We start from the raw sequence: 17304 nt of genomic DNA, 5'->3' as shown, positions 1-17304 counted from the left end.
TACAGAAAATGAAAATATGTGAGAATTCATTGTATATGCTAAATTATACATATTGGTGACTATTTAACATCTTGTGTCTGTCATGTATTTGTTTTATTTACTGTGAAAGCTAGAAAGGAAAACGTTCATAAAGTATTTAAGAGTCGGTCTAAGTGGAAAAAATGTTTTCCCAGGATAATGGACTCCTCCAGCTATTAGGCAATGAAGCAAAGTAGAAACATTTATTTTTCCAAGCAGAAGGCATTGCTTCTGAGATAAATCTCTACGATAATGAACATAAAGCAGACATACAGTATAATTAACCCAAAGGAACCCAATTGTGCACAGTGTGTATTGAATGAGCAGTGACGGTAGTGGCCTGACTCCAAAGCATCACCATGGGGCTTGGGTCCCCCATTTGCAGCAGGGCTTTCCATGGTCAGCAGAGGCAGCAATCTCCAGCTATGTATTTACTCTCTGAGAGTGATACTGTTAGAAAATATAGCTTCCCTTTTTAACAGAAGTGGAGTTTGGTAAAGGGCAGGTGTTGATAGACTGCTCTTTCTGCACAAACGTCCTTTATTTGTTTCCTACACAATAAAGGCTTTGCAGTGGGAGAAACTTCTAATCCTGCTTTCCAGTGATCCTTATATTGCTTTTCCCTCCAGTTTGTTTTGATGCAATAGCTGCCTATACTTGTTCCCCCCAAATTTCCAAACATAACCGCAAGTAGTTTATAAATTCCCTCTTCATGCACCTCTTGTGCTTTACTCTGGGCCAACTTAACACTTTGTTTTCCTGCTGATTTCTCACACCTTGTGTCTCAACATCCTGCAGACTCAGATTCAACATAATTTTGATGGCACAAACAATTTGAAAATCTCCCTGGCTTCCCTACCTTTCTCACACTTGCTTTCTTCAATATTTGCTCAACATTTTCAATATTCCTTTAAAAAAAATCTCATTTTTAAATGTCATCTCTTGAGAGCTTTTTAACCCCCTGAACTTGTATTTCATCATCAATTTCAGAAATATTTAATTTTGCCTTAGTAGTAATTCCCTTCCATTCTTTCAGGAAAAGAGTCACCAACCTGAAAATGTAAAGAGGTAGAAGCATTTCTAATTACTGTATAAAACACTTCATTAGGATATTATCATAAGGAAGTAACTTGAACTCAAATACATAAGTACATAATCTGGTGATACTTGTAGAAAACAACAACAACGAACCAACAACAAAACAGGATTAACTTCAGGAGCTCAGAATGAAATGCAAGCCTTTGTTATTGCAGGCACTAGCTCATTTGCTTGGGCAGATCAGGCTGAACTTGTCACAGCTTCCCTTGACGATATGAAATACAGGTACTTGATGCTGGGGCTATTTGATCTTAAAATGTCACCAAGGCTATTTGTTCCAGGTCATATCACTTCAAACAAAGTATTTTAAACTCTTCTCCCTCCTTTCTTCTTATCTGATAGGTGGATATCTTTGCTATTGCATATTGTAAAACCAGCACATATCTCTTGTTCTTTCATCTTAAATCACTGCTTTCCGAAGTTGATACAATTGTCTGTGTTGAGAACTGGATACAATGGCTACCTGTAATATGTATAATGGTATTAGTAAATAAACACTGCCAGCCAGCCCCAAAGTGCATTTAATACTTAACATTTTCATAGCCATTGCTCTGTCTCATGGCCACATGCAGAAATAGCTGGGGCTTCTCATTACACCTCTGTTCTGCTTAACTTCTGTATTTGATAGCTGGCATTAAAGTTATGTTAAAATATGACAAAATAGGATTCTGGTGTTGGCTTATCCAACGTTACAAGGAGTCATCTTTTCAGTATTTTATATCAGATTAATTTATCTGATTCAATCTTATTGGCAATTGAAAGATTTAAAAATGTATTAATATATCAAATTCAGATACTCAGCTGTGCTCTGCTTGCCCTAAGGCCTGCACTGGAAGTGTTGGGTAGCAGTTTTAGACGGAGATGGGGGAGCTGCATGCAAGCCCAGCCCAGACTTGAAAAAATGTGTGGTAATCCTCATGAGGCTGGTGTGTATTGGTTACAGGTATTGGATGAGACATATGTACAATACTGCTGTTTGCAGCGTGGGTTTACCATCTGAGGACTCAGTGAAGCTGGGGAGACAGTGCTGTTGTGAATAGATGAATTAGTGAATTGGTGAGCAGCATTTGGTGCAGGCATTGAAATATTAAGGGGCATAAAGCCAAAACAAAAGTATCCCCATCTAGCTGAAGGCAACAGAAAGAGTTTGGGAAAAGATAAACATTCTGAATCTGATACAGGTCATGCTGCATCGGTACAGTGCAAGCTATAGAAATCCTTAGAAATCATGTATCTTTATGTGGTTGTCCAATCTGGACTTTATATTCAAATTCAAACCTGTGTTTTGAGTACTTCCCCTCCCCTCATTTAAGATGAGAAGGTGCAAAGAGGACGGAGCCAGGCTCTGTTCAGTAGTGCCCAGTGCCAGGACAAGAGGCCATGGGCACAAATTGGCACACATGAGGCTCCCTCTGAACATCAGGAAGCACTTCTGTGCTGTGTGGGTGATGGAGCACTGGCACAGGTTGCCCAGAGAGGTTGTGGAGTCTCCTCCTTGGAGATCTTCAAAAAGCCACCTGGAGGTGGCCTTGCTTGGGTAGGGGGTTGGAGCAAATGGCTCCAGAGGTCCTCTTCAGCCTCAGCCATCCTGTGAGGACTCACCCCTTTTAAACTCACAGTCAGGTGTCTCAACATTAGGTCAAATGAACTTTTAACAATATAAATTAGTGATTTGGCTGAAAATCAGAGGTTAATTTAAACAAATATTTGGTAAGATTATGATTACTGTCTATACAACTGAGAACTCTGATTTGAAGATTGTTACATAGGTGAGAGGAAGGAAATGTCTCCATATGTATGCTATCTTCATTTAACGAAATCTAAACTATAATTGAGGCCACTAGAAGTGAACATTGCAAACCTGAACTCATTTAAAGGAAGCCCAGGAAAACAAATGTGTCCTGTTGTAATCATCCTTACCAGCTGTTTCAGATTTTTTCCCCCGTGTAAATACAAAATAAGAAAAAGTTCATATCTTGCAGACATATTATTTTAGTGGCACTCACAGACTATATTTAAAAAGCTGTGCAGGCTGGTAATATCTACACAAGGGAGAACAAAAGTTTAAAACCATAATTACATTGCCAAGTCATTTCCTGAGGGGCTTGTAGGGTGGCCAGCAAAGGCTCCCACAGATAAGTGAAGAAACACTGCTCTCCGCTTCCTCACGATTACACGTCTTTTGTTTTGTCTGGCTGAGGTTATGATTATTATTTCCACGGTGCCTGGGAGGGCCAAGCCAGGCTGGGAATCCTGTTGTTTAACTGCAAAGAGAGAGTCAGAGAGACAACACTGGTTCCAGAGCACCTGTTGAAAAGAGATTACGTTTGAAGGATGAGCAAGGGTCACTTCCAACACTGGCAGCTGAGCATGCTCAAATATACCCTCACCAATACACTTACTGTTCAGCTCAAACAGGCATTTTCCAGGCAAGTAAACAAACACGTATATTCACATCAATATACAGATCCATGGTCTGTCTCCTACTTCTGAAAATTTGGCTCTGTGTACATGGAAGTAGAAAACAACAGCTGTGAAGGAGGGAATTTGGAGTACAAATGAACACCAGAGCCAGCTGTAGATTTGCATTCTTTGACATCTGGTGCTGAGCAGACACTGGGGAATTCTGTGACAACAGGAGACTTTATGCATCTGTCAGCTAAATCTAGCATTTCTCTTTGGGACGTTTGCATGGATGAGGTTGATCTCAGAGAGCTGTTTTAGGCCAGAACAAAATAAAGGAGGAGGACTGTGTATGATTCAGACTCTCAATTTGTATGCAGAGCTGGCAGGTTGCAAGGAGCTTGCCTTGAATTGGGATTGCACATCTGTTCTGCCAGAATTTGCAAGATAGCTTCCACAAAATGCCAATGTATTTGATTTCAGCAATGCTGTGACTTGGGGCTCCATTACAGCCTTTTGGTGCATAACAAAAAAGTTAGGTGTGTGTGTGTGTGTGTGTGTGCATGTGTGTGGATGTGGGGAATCCCATTAAAGGAGAGTGACCAATACTGTTTAAAAGAGGGATTTTCAACACTTCTTAAGATCAACTGGCATATCATTTAACAAGGCCAAGTGCCGGGTCCTGCACCTGGGGCGCAATAACCCCAAGCAGAGCTACAGGCTGGGAGAGGAATGGTTGGAAAGCTGCCAGGCAGAGAAGGACCTGGGAGTGATGGTGGATAGTCGGCTGAATATGAGCCAGCAGTGTGCTCAGGTGGCCAAGAAGGCCAACGGCATCCTGGCTTGTATCAGGAACAGCGTGACCAGCAGGGCTAGGGAGGTGATCGTCCCCCTGTACTCAGCTCTGGTGAGGCCGCACCTCGAGTACTGTGTTCAGTTTTGGGCCCCTCGCTACAAGAAGGACATCGAGGTGCTTGAGCGGGTGCAGAGAAGGGCGACAAAGCTGGTGAGGGGCCTGGAGAACAAGTCCTACGAGGAGCGGCTGAGGGAGCTGGGCTTGTTCAGCCTGGAGAAGAGGAGGCTCATTGGTGACCTTATCGCTCTTTTTAGGTACCTCAAGGGAGGCTGTAGCGAGGTGGGGGTTGGCCTGTTCTCCCATGTGCCTGGTGACAGGACGAGGGGGAATGGGCTTAAGTTGAGCCAGGGGAGTTTTAGGTTAGATGTTAGGAAGAACTTCTTCACTGAAAGGGTTGTGAGGCATTGGAACAGGCTGCCCAGGGAAGTGGTGGAGTCACCATCCCTGGAAGTCTTCAAAAGACGCTAGATGTAGAGCTTAGGGATATGGTTTAGTGGAGGGCTGTTAGCGTTAGGTTGGAGGTTGGACTCGATGACCTTGAGGTCTCTTCCAACCTAGAAAATTCTGTGATTCTGTGATCATGATAAGCCCAAATATTCAAGGAAAAGAAGGGCTGTTACCATATGATATCATCCCTTGAATTAAAGTAATTCTGTTCTTACTTTTTGCAATTTGATTTAAACTGGAGTCTTTTTGTAATGTTAGCAGGAAAAACACAGACTTCACAGAAAAGCATTGAACCTCTTCTCCTCCTAACCCTGGATAATTGAGGGTGGTTGTAGACTGACCCATGGTGGAGATGCTCTGAAATCTGTGGCTGCAACCTTTCCACCTCAGACATCTGAGAACACACAGCGATCAGCAGTGGGGCTAATGAAGACTGCCCTTTCTCACTGTGTGCACGCTTCCCAATCCCTGCTATGCCCTAAAAATTATTGGCAGTGCAGAGGATGAATTAAGCCTTCCTCCTTCCTTATTTTCCTTCTCAGACAGGCACGTGTTAACTTGTGCTGTTTGAATTGCTTATGTCTGGGGATGACCCCTGTGCCAAGTGATTCCTGCAGCAGAGGGAATGCCAACGAGCTTTTTAGAGCTGCTGGTTGTAGGCGTGTGTGGGGGGGTTCCTCAGGTACCAGTCAGCAGGACCCTTGTCCCCATTATTTGATCACATTAATCAAGTTAGAACCATTGACAAATACAGTGACTTAAGAAGGACTTGAGTTACTAAGACTATTTTTTAATGAAAATTGCTATTATGCCCTTGCTGTGTATATGTGAAGAAATACCCCAACTGTGTTGGCTGCCACTTGTCTCTTTAAATAGTATGTGTTGTGCTACACATGGTGGTGGTGAGTGGTTCTCTAATTCAGTCCCCGAGTCCCTCAATTATGGCTTATTACCCCATGAAGGATAAAAAGGAGCTAAAACTCTTAAGTATACCCTTTTAATGACAGCTAGAAATGTCTATATTACTTCAGCAGTGCTGTAATGGAATCTGGTGTGCTGTATAAAGATCCACAATTTTCCAAAAAAATACACTCCTGTAACTTTGAAGGAGAGACAGGTGGAAGTTTATCAGAAGGAAATAGGCTTTGCTGAAAGCTCATGGCTGACAAAATGGTGAAACCCAATTTCTGTGAAATTCTCTGTTGGTTATAAGTCAGGCATGAGAGAAACCTTGCTCCCTACAGATGACTGCCAAGTTTTTACATTGGATACAGATGCAGCTTTTTGAAGACAGAATGCATTTGCAGCGTATGACATGCCTTCCACTGTTACTAATTCCTCTCAACCAGGAGGTAATAGCTACTTTTGTTGGTATTATGAAGTGTTAGGTACATCAGTGTGTGGTGTTTGTGAGTGTGTCCACATGTGTGAACGTAGCCCTTGTAATTAATATGCAAACTGTGGCCACTACAGGTGGTATTTTAGCCATGCAATTAATTAAGTCCAGGCACCTCCTAACACACAACCCCAGGATATACACCCACCAACCTTTCTGAAATGCTAGATCACAACACTAACATGCCTCAGCAAGGGGTGGGCACTAACCTCATGCTAGACTTAAATCATTCCAGGCAGTCTGTTTTGAATTTCCAAATGTGCTGTCCTGTTCTAATGAGTTAATTCATTTGGTATCCATTTCCTTCTGTCAGCTGCTTTGGGAAAATAATAGATTGCGTATTGTTATCTTATCCTTGTCCATCCTGTTAATTATTGAGGAAACGCAGCTGAAGATTATCTGGAGTTTTCTATGGCAGAGGTTGACCTGTGGCAGTGGGACAATGATTGATTACATCTTGAAGGAGTCACAAATTGCAAAATGAGTATTCATTTTATTTGCTGTCATTAGCATGGTGTTTAAAAATGTTTTCCTTCTTTCATATAGAGAGACAAAAACAGAAGTATAATCTTAGAAATTGCGTAAGATAGTCCATCCCAGTACATCAATGCCATCCACCCGATGAGGATGGATATACTAACATACTGCAATTTCCACATTTGCCAGCAGCACATTAGAAGTCTCCTCTATTCCTTTCTTGCTTGTCTATAGTCATTAAATTGACCACACCATCGGAATTCACATTATATTCACTCATAGTGCTGGCATAAGGCTGGTGAGGCATGAGGACACAGTGCTTCCACCCCACATCTTGCTCGAGCTTTGGACTCACAAGGCAGCATTGTCTGAAGCAGTTACCCCAGTGATGCTCCTGCTCATTGAGGCCCAACTTTATCCTGTGATTGGCAAGGGCAGCTCCCCTGCTTCCCAATGCTGTGCCAAATAGCAGTACCTGCACCCTCTGTGTTATTCTGGTGAGAATCACAATGGTGAACTGACCCTGCCTGAGCTTCATTAAAAATAAAAATAAATAAAAAAAAAAATAGCTGGGGTTCTTCGGATTCCCTTTTTAAAAATAAAAAAAATTCCATGAGGCACAGCTGCTGTGTGACATGAGCTATTAATTGCAGCCTTCCCAGTTCTTTCCCATCCCTCCACTACTTCTGGGAGCTTCCATGTTTATTGTGCACATCTTCCTCGGTTTCCTAGCAAGCATTTCTAATCTATGGATAGTCCAGAAAATAATTTCTAGAAATGCCTGGATATCTTTGCTCCTCAGTGCTCTGGTCATGTTTCCCATGTCAAAATTTTTGCACTGAGCTGTGTGCTGAGCCCACTGTAGCACAGAGCACAGCATTGCTTGTGCCCATGCTCTCTCTTTTCTCCAACCACAATTAGATCATCTCAAAATATCTGCACTGCTCAGGGGCTCTAGATTTCACGTGAGGCTTCACAGATTAATTTAGCACAACTAGTTTACCTTGGGATTTAAACAAGCTACTAATTTAACAGCCCTGAATCTTTCCTGCTGTCCCTGTGCTAAAGTCCTATGTTTCCCATAGGATCTGTGGGAATAAAGAGTATATAAAAAGAAAAAGAAGCATGAGATTCTTAGCCTTTTAGCACTTCATCTCCCTGTGACTTTCAGACAGTTCTGACTTGCACACTGGAGAGACTCAGTTTTTTTTTTTTTTTTTTTTTTTTTATAAAATAGGAAACAGATTGAATGTGCAGGCTTTCATTGATCTCTGTGCAAGTTCACCTCTCTGAAGAAATCCCCAAAGAGTTCAATGCACTGCGCAAGGCGTATATTGGACCTTGTACTCAAGTCACTCAAGTCTGTTCTCTCCTGCACTTAGTTTCTGTTCAGCAGGTGGTGGGAAGACCTCTTTATTTTCTCTTACTGTGTTTTTAAGTATTGCAAATGATTTTGACCATCCTAGCCCTCTGTTAATGCAGGCCACCGAAGTGGAGCCCTGAGATGCTTTTTCATCCTGAGCAGAGAGCAGAATGGGAGCAGAGCCTGGTTACACGAGACTGAGGAAATCTGTTCTCAGAGGAATCCTCTGCAGCTGCCTGCAGCATTGCCTGAGCAGTCTTCACCAGCACCGGGATGATGCATGAATCCAAGCTGGGCCAAACAACTTTCACCCTGTACACAACTGAATTTCCAATTTTCCTGAGCATTAAGTTCCCTCTGAGGTACCAGTGGCTCCTGGATGGCCCCGCATACCTTGGGTGGGCTGCCTGGCTCTTCTGGTGGCCATGGGTAGATCAGATTTTCCTTGCTGTTGAAGAGCTGCAGCTGCACATCTGCAGGAGACTCCAGGGAGAAATCAATCTCAGTTTGATTTTCAGAAATAGACTCACAAATATAAGATTTGTGGAAGAAAATGCTGGCCAGGCTTTACTAAAATTCCATCATTATTTTTACAACTTTGTCCAATTTTAATTTAAAAAATAAGTCCTGTGTTCTCCATAATGTAAATTGGTGCAGTCCTACTGAAGGCTCTGGAATTACATCAAATATGCTAGCAGACAATTTGGCCCATGAAGGGAAAAGAAGCCTCTATAATGCTATGCTGTCAACATCAGCATTCATTTTCCTTATTGTCTGTACCAAGGGATCATTTTCTTTAGAAAGAACTCTAACTGCAATTCTTACTATCAAGAATATTGCTTTTAAATAGAAAAATAAAAAGTAAACTATGATAATTTTCAATAACTATACTACTATAGCCTTAATTTTCAAGGAAAAACATTACCTAGACTCAATTTCAGATAATGTTCTATTATGTGAAAACCACTGTTGATATAATAACTTCTATTCTAGGTTGCTGGTAAAGAGAAGAACAATGTGACCCATTTTAAAACTGGCTCACAGAAAAATATTAGCAAGCCATTTATCATTTCTGTTTAATTTCGTTGATAAGAACCATCTGATAGAAACATTTCTTTGTTGCAAAACTAACAGCAGCATAGGACATATCTGACCGTGACACATGAACTTGTGACACATGAACTTTGCTGTGGTAAGAAATGGATTTTGTGTTTGTTGCCTGTTCAGTTTGAGAGAGAAATGAAAAAAAAAAAAAAAAAAAAAAAAAAAAAAAGGAAAACACTCACCTTTGAATTCTTCAGTAGATGGAGCCTGGATTTTTAGTAGTCTCCAAGTAATGGGCAAATCACTCTCCCATGACTGGGGTGCTTCAGTGGCTGGGTACAGGCTCTTTGGGGAGGACAGGATAGGAGGATGAGGAAAGGCAGTTGCCCTGTATTTGAGAAAGAAGCAGGAATGCAAGGAGCTCTGCCATGAGCCAGCTGAGAGCTGGTGGGACTGGACTGGCTGGCAGACCATGGGTAACATTGAGTGGGTGTCTGCTCCAGACTTCCTGATAAGAAAGAAGCATCAGATCATCAGGCCTTTTCCAGACAAACCGAAGAAATCCCTTCTTCACTGGCCCTGGTCCTCTTGGGAGCCTTTAGCAATGCTGATATCTCCTGGAGGGGGCAACACAGCAGGGAAAAGCAATGCTGGTTTCTGCAGGGCAATGATGACAGTTTCCTGACATGAGTGATTGATGAGGAGATGAAGTGTGGAGACTGTGCAGGACCATATTTCTACAAATAAATAACTGGATTCACTGGATGTGAATGTCAGGGGCAGCCCTGGTCACTGTGACTGGTGGAGCTCAGGATGCTGAGAGAAGGCGCATAGCAGATTAACAGCCCTGGACATTAGGAGAGCAACTGCTGGCCTATTCAGGGACCTGCTCAGAACAATCTCATTGGAGACCATATCGTAGAGAGGAGGAGTCCAGGAGAGCTGGCTGATTTTCAAGGATTACCTCCTTCAAATTCGAGTGTACCGTCCTTGTATGTAGGACTACAGGAGGCCTGCATGGATGACATGCACGCTACTGACAAAACTCAAAGGTAAAAAAGAAATATTGAGGAAGTGGAGGTACAGTCACATGGTATGGGAGGAATTAGAGACACTGCCCAGTCGTGCAGTGATCAGACTAGGAAAGTCAAAGCCCACCTGGATTTGAATCTGGAGATGTCTGTGAAGGGCAACAAGAGAAGTTTCTACAGGTACGGCAGCTTCAGAAGGGAGGCTAGTGAAAATGTTAGCCTGCAGATGAATGGGGCAAGGGGCCTTGTGGCAGAGAACAAGAGCAAAGCCAATGTACTCAATGCCCATTTCTCTTTGGTATTTGCTGGTATGACCAAACTTCAGGAATCCCAGGCCTCTAAGGCCCACAGGAACACCTGAAATGAGGAAGAATTAGCATTGTTGATCCTGATGGGGATCAGGTTAGGGAAGACTTAAAAAACTTAGACACACCAGGCTATAACCTGATGCGATTCAACCGCGAGTACTGAGTGAGCTGGCTGATGTTACCATGAAGCCACTCTCAATAATCCTTGAAAGGTCATGGAAGTTGGGAAAATCATTCTGATCATTTCCTGAGTTGGTAGCCTTCTATGACAAAAGAACTAGCCTGGTGCATGAGGAGAAAGCAGTGGATGTTGTTTGTATGGTGGTTACCAAGGTTTTTGACATCGTCTGCCTTAACACCCTCACAGGCAAATTCGTTAAGTATAGACTAGGTAAGAGGACAGTGACCTGAGCCAAAAACTAGCTGAATTGCTGGACTGAAAGGATTCTTATCAGCAACACAAAGTCCATCTGGAGGCCACTCATTGCAGGTGTGCACCAGGGTGGATACTGGGGATGACACAGTATTCATAATATTCATTAGTTACCTGGACAGTGGGACAGAGTGCACCCTCAGCAGGTTTGCAGGTAATACAAAATGGGGAGAAGTGACTACTACACCAAAAGTTTGTGCTGTAATCCAGAGTGACTGTGACAGGCTGGAGAAATGGGCTGACAGGAACCTCATGAGGTTCAGTGAGGGGAAGTACAAAGTCCTGACCCTGAAAAAGGACACCTCCAGGCACCACTATAGGCTGTGGGGTCAACCAGCTGGAAAGCAGCTTTAACAAAAAGGACCTGGGGGTCCTAATGGCCAGAAAGTTGAACATGAGCCAGAAACACAGCCATGAAACAGAGAAGGCCATCAGCTTCCTGGGCTGCAATAGGCAGAATGCAGAGCAAGAATGGTGATCTCTTCCCCTTGGTGCTGAGGAGGCCGTACCTGGAGTGCAGTGTCCACTTCACAGCTTCCCAGTACAAGAGAAACATGGACATACTGGAGAGAGTTCAGCAAAGGGCCACCAAGTCAATGAAGGGACTGGAGCACCTCTCCTGTGAGGAGAGACTGAGAGAGCTGGGACTACTGTGTCTGGAGAAGAGGGGCCTTGTTGGGGAACTCCCCAATAAACACCTGAAGGGAAGTGCAAAGAGGATGGAGCCAGGCTCTGTTCAGCAGTGCCCAGTGCCAGGACAAGAGGCCATGGGCACAAACTGGCACACAGGATGCTCCCTCTGAACATCAGGCAGCACTTCTGCGCTGTGTGGGGGACAGAGCACTAGCAGAGGTTACCCAGAGAGGCTGTGGAGTGTTCTCCTTGGAGATCTTCAGAAGTTACCTGGGCATGGTCCTGGACAGCCTTCTCTGGGTGAACCCTGCATGAGGAGAAGGTTGGAACAGCTGGCTTCCAGAGGTCCTTTCCAGTCTCAACCATTCTGTGAAATATTTGCTGATTTAATTTCTAAAATGTTCTGTGTCTGAATAAAGGTCCATATAATAGGAACAGACATAATCATACTTCTCTGCTGTTAATAGGTTCTATGAGAAAGAATTCCCATATAAGCCTTCTGGTTGTAAGTGCACACAGAATCCTGACATCCAAACAGAAAGACAGCAGGGACCTTTTCTCACCTGATGCTGGGGCAGATGGTGTATGCTTTGCCTCTCCTCACTAGCCACAGTCCTTAGGGGCTGGGCTGTCCCCAGGCAAGGAGCACAGGGAGGATGATGACCTTGGTCCATCCAGATCACTGGTGAGGAGGAGAGGGCTGCTGGTGCTGGACAGCTGGCTCTGCTGGCACTGAGGCAGCTCAGGAGCCCTTCTTTCAAGGAGAACCTGCAGCTGATTTCTCCAGCCTACTTTCTAGACCTTTTGTGCTGATCCTGCAAAGCTCAAAGGGAATAGAGCAGGGCTGGGAATATGTGTGAAAAAAATTATCTCCCCCAGCCTTTTTAGGTACTGAACAGAAGGAATATGTAACAGCATGGTATTTGCACCAGTTCCACTGAGATAAAACTGCTTCTGAAAGCAGTTTTTGGTTGTTCAGGAAAACTAATTTTCTTCCCAGGTTTGAATTAAACAAGGTCATTTCATTTTTTTCTTCAGCTTTCTATTATTGTGTTGATGATTATCATCAATTAATTATTTTGAACATCAAGCATACAGAGAAAAGTATTTATTTATTTATTTATTTACATCATACTTTTAATAGTAAATTTTGGACTTCATTTTTATTAAATGAAGAACCACTACCTACTCTGTTTTAGGATTAATGAATTCATGAGGCTTATTTTCACTGGCTATGAGGGAAAGACAACATTTTAAAGCAAAATGAGGTAGCTGATATCTTTCTTAATGCATTTTTAATGTATGAGACATGGCGAGGAGCAGAAAAACATTCTGTGCTCTGCAATACACTTTGACAACAAAAGAACATAAAAAAAAAAAAAAGAGTAAGATAAAAACAAGTTAACAGAAGGTATGGAAGAGTGAAAGATACAGCCATGCTATTAGTCTCCAGTTGGATAATTTTATTGGGATTTCCAGCACACGATGAATGAATCAGATGAGTGGTGAGGGGATGAGGATGTTGTGATATTAATAAGAATGTAATTCCATATGAAACTGTCCTTCTGTGATTTATAGCTAATAATACTACTGAAATGAGGAAATGAGGCTAATAAAGGCAATCAATCCTATATTATCTTTTTTCATTGTAAATCTGATTCTCAAAGCATTTCTGATAGAAAAATGACAGATTTGTCTTCTCCTCCCAGCAAGCTCTGCTGACAAGAGAAGTCCCACTGAAATCAATTGATGAGCAGTCCAGGGAGTACATAAAACTCTGGATGCACTTCTGTTCTGCTTTGCTTCTGTGGTTCCTCTCTGGTGACAATGTCCTTAGAGCCACATTTTCTTTGAGTAAGAAGGCTGCTACAGCACACTTGAAGTGCAATTATAGATCTTACTGATATACCAGCAAACTCTTGTTGCTCTGACAGTTACCTTTGATCTTGCTGACTTGGGTACTGATCACAAAGCTGTGCTGTTCCAATCTTCCCAGATCCCTGGGTATTTACGCACTTAGCTAGGCTGCACTGCACCCCATAGTGCTTGGTTTCTCTGGTATTAGTACTGGAGTAAACCAAAGCAAGTTTAGCTTGATTGTGTCTACCCATGCTATAAGAATACCACAGACTGCAGTGTATCTCCACTTCTGACTGTCATCTTTTCCACTCCAGCATGTCTTAATCTCAGTAACTGAAATCCAGCTGCAGTGAAATTTGGCAGACCTCAGAAAACTCACAGACTCTTTTTCTCTCCATTATATGCCTTGCCTGTTTCCAATATAGTTTCATTACTTGATTTTCTCGGAAGGGAGTATGCGATTTAGAGTATTTATATTTATAGCATCTGGATGAACACCTATTTTTTCAGAGAAATGTCATGGGATATCTCAAAGAGAGACAATTAAGAAATACTGGAAGTACTTTGCTTTGCTTCAAGTACAGAGTTCACAGTTCTCCTTATGAGAGAACATCTACAATGAAATTACTAATTTGGAGATAGTGTTGTGGACACTAATGTATGATCAGCATTTTGGTGGAACGTGAAGAGAAGCTTCTACACATATTTCTGTCCTCAAGCCCAACATGTTCTTTTCTTGGATTCTGGAAATGGACACCATGCCCATGTAAGTCGATGGCAATAACCTTTTAGATGTCAGTGAGGTAGGATAAGATCTTGTGTAAACAGCCAGTAGTCATATCTTGCCCTTGTCTCATGAACTTTGCTGCTATCTGTTTTAACACCTTATATGCACACCTCACCCAAATATGTGAGTAGGCACAGATATATGACAGAAAGGAGGTATAATAGTGAAGAAAAAGACGTGTGAATACAAAGTTGGAATGAAAATATGGCATTATGGACAAGATCATACCACATATTTTTCCTGTGCAAGGCTTTTTGGGGGAGATCTTAGTTCTAAGCAGCCACTGAGGCTAATGGCATAAACAGTAGATTACTGGAAAAAAATGTTTTTGAAATATATGGTCAGAATAACTAAAATATCATCTGAACTCGGTGAGAGCAGTCTTAGATATGACATGGGCTGAGGAAACATCAGGGACACAGTAAGAAAGAAGTTGACTACTGATTTCAAAAGAAAAAATGTATATTAAGTTTTGTTAAAAAGAAAAAAGGTTTAAGTTAGAGTTCTGACTGGTTATTTTTATTTAAGGTTACTTATGAAAACCACTTAGCACAGAGCAGATTAGACCCTAGCACTCTTGTGCTGTCATCACGGTAAATTCATTAATGCTCCACTGAACTGTTCTAATGCCATTAGACTGCCCAATGTCACATGTGCTGTGTCTATGAATGATTTCTTTGTCTCTCCACTTAGCATGGAAGATGAAAGGCACTGGAACTTAACTGATTTTTCAAGCCAAGAATCTTTACAATTGTAAATAAAATAAGTCCCTTCAACTTAACATTTATGGCCTCCTTTCTCGTGTAGAAACTGATGTTAGTATCAAGAAAAATCAGGTACATAGTGCCTCTTTAGGCTCCTTTTGAAGAAAACCAGGAAGCGAATAAGTCATATGGAGATGCGTTGTATGTATCTTTAGAAAAGCGCTTACTATTTCTAGGAACATTGCTGCTAATGAGAGTGTGAGAGACAGTTCTTCATACGTTACAGCATGCACTGTTGCATTCTCATCAACTCTGATGGATGTTGGTTCTATGGGTATGTAATTCAAACACAGAGATATAAGGAATAATATATTAAATAACCAGATAAAGTACTTATATATATATATATATATATAAGACTAATAATAGAAAAAATGCCTGCATTAATAGAATACTATTAGAGGTTTAAAATTTCCTATCTCATAAGCAGGAAACCCCAAAATGGATGGTCTCCATAGACTGCAGCACTGTATGAATCTGAATAGAAATACCTTGAAGTAGTAGATCTAAAATATAATCATTCATGACAAACAGTTTTTTAGCTCCTGAACCTAATGAAGGTCACAATCTTCCTGTCAATAATATTACTTCTGTTAAAGTGAACAGCAATGTAATCTGAGATCTTGATATATTTGGTTCTATGGATAGAATTTGACTGTGATGTTTTCTCCCTAGGGCAATCTAATTCTCACATGAAACATTTCCATTTTTCAATAAGGACAAGATTAGACAGAATACGATCCCTGGTCTCTACAAGACACCATACAAAGGTGAGTACAGAGGAATAAACTGTGTCAATGCCTCTCTGCCCTCTCTTTCCACATCTATCAGTAAAGCTGGTTTGATGTGGGTGGAAACACACTATTCTTTGTGAAGTGCTGGCACAACGTGCCCTCATTAGCGGAGTATACCCACTTTTATTTGGCACTCTTGCAGTACCTCATTTAAACACTGTGCTGCGGGGATTTTATAAGTTTCTGGGATCTTAACTATGAAAGAAGTTATTCTTGTAAATTCCTGCAGCTTCCTGGGCTTGATGCACGGCATTGCTTGGCACGGCGAAGAAGCACCAGCACTCCTGTCACAGAACAACTTGCTTCAACACCATACGCTAGCAAAGAGGCTCTGTGATAAACAAGCTTTTAATTTTGTATTGCAACACTTTCAGTTGATAATTTGCAACTTGACAAAGCTGTGTGTCAATGACTATGCCAAAAGCTCAGCCCTGAACAAAGCCGCTAAAAGAAGTGTGAGTGTAGAGGAGAAAGCACTCATGGGAAGCTGACAGAAGAAGCTTTACAGATGCTTTGATCTGGTGCCATCGGTTTTACTGTTACAGGCATTCTATTTATTGCTAATGCAGAACAGTCCAGGAAGAGTCCCAAGAAACTCTAAATGACATCTTTCAACCTGGGGAGTATCTTCTGTGTCTCTGAACTCCGAGGTGGGAGCTGCCAAAGCCAAAAATGCATGGAGACTCAGACCGATCATGAGGAGCATGCCATCTTGTACAATAAGGTCCCTCTTGATCAAACTGTCATTTAATCAAAGTGGATGGGTAGACAAACCTCAAAGAGCATCAGTTTTTCAGCAAAAAGCCCCACTGAATTCTCTAGTATGACACCAGCCCAAGTGTGTCAGGGATGGGCCATCCCTTCTGTGCAAAGGGAATGTCGGCTGCTCAAGTGCATGTTAACATACCCAAGATAAAGTCTTTCAGTGCCAAAATGAGATGCTAAGTGCCAAGCAAGAATAATAATAAAATCTAAGAGAATTTCAGGTCTCTGTAGGAAATATTGTTCCACATCTAGAAGCCAAAACCGACCTATTCCAGAGATAGTGCTTACACACAGTCAAGCAACTTGTCAAGCACAAAGCACAACAGGAACATAAATAATAGAGGACTTTTTCTGCTTACCGGACTGTCGTCTTGTTCCCTGAAACCTTCACAATGATCCTTAACTACTGCCTTGTCTCCTGGTGCTCTTCCTCTGCCCCTTTTCCAGATGAAGAGAGGCGAGCTTATTTGCTTTGCTGATGCAGATATAACAAAGCACACTGTTCTGTGAACTAACTCCCTTCCTGTGGAAAAAAATATTAGGAAGCAGCTGAGGAGATATTTAAGAGTCCTGTGTTTCAGTGTAAAGCAGAAAATGCCTGTTTTCGGATTCTTAAACAGGAGGGTGGAGACTGAAAAATGAAATCTTAGAAGAAAATATCAAAAAAGCTTCTAACAAATTCTTTAGTGAAGAAGCATTCTCTGATGCCTCTTTTTTTTTTTTTATATATATATAAAACTGATGATTTATTATATTTAGTCTGTGAGGAGAATTGATTTGATAGGAGTTTTTCACTGGTTTGGAAACTAGCAGTATCTTTATAATTC

General features: G+C 41.8%; 2 long non-coding RNA genes across 2 annotated transcripts in view; one reads left to right on the top strand and one right to left on the bottom strand.

Annotated features, from left to right (window-relative positions):
• LOC311431799 overlaps positions 1 to 10267 on the top strand; it is a 38395-nt gene extending 28128 nt beyond the window's left edge. The window contains exon 10 of the long non-coding RNA XR_014689647.1: positions 8178 to 10267. This is a non-coding gene — a long non-coding RNA (uncharacterized lncRNA). The remainder of the gene's footprint in view (positions 1 to 8177) is intronic.
• Positions 72 to 17004, bottom strand: LOC311431800. Its single transcript, XR_014689650.1, has 7 exons — positions 16837 to 17004; positions 10261 to 10490; positions 9345 to 9490; positions 8452 to 8531; positions 6428 to 6644; positions 3519 to 3619; positions 72 to 3423 (listed from the first exon to the last, which is right to left on the bottom strand). It is a non-coding gene; the product is annotated as an uncharacterized lncRNA (long non-coding RNA).
• Between the last annotated feature and the right edge of the window lie 300 nt (positions 17005 to 17304).

This window comes from Aythya ferina (genome assembly GCF_964211825.1).
Source record: "Aythya ferina genome assembly, chromosome: 2".
Classification (NCBI taxonomy): Eukaryota; Metazoa; Chordata; class Aves; order Anseriformes; family Anatidae; genus Aythya; species Aythya ferina.
This window is presented reverse-complemented; position numbering and strand designations above follow the sequence as displayed.